Raw genomic sequence first — 201 nt, 5'->3', positions numbered from 1 at the left:
ATAACTATCAAAATCACAAAATTAACACTGACATATTATAATTATCTAATCTATGGACCCCAACCAGGTTCACTAGTTGTACCACCAATGTCCTTCATAGTCAAATATTCACACTTTGCATTTAGTTGTTTCTTTAGCCTCCCCCAATCTGGAAGAGTTTTTCTGTCTTTGACTTCCCTTACTTTAACTTTTCTTTCTTTT

This window comes from Propithecus coquereli, unplaced genomic scaffold (assembly GCF_000956105.1).
Source record: "Propithecus coquereli isolate 6110/MARCELLA unplaced genomic scaffold, Pcoq_1.0 Scaffold138, whole genome shotgun sequence".
Taxonomy (NCBI): domain Eukaryota; kingdom Metazoa; phylum Chordata; class Mammalia; order Primates; family Indriidae; genus Propithecus; species Propithecus coquereli.
This window is presented reverse-complemented; position numbering follows the sequence as displayed.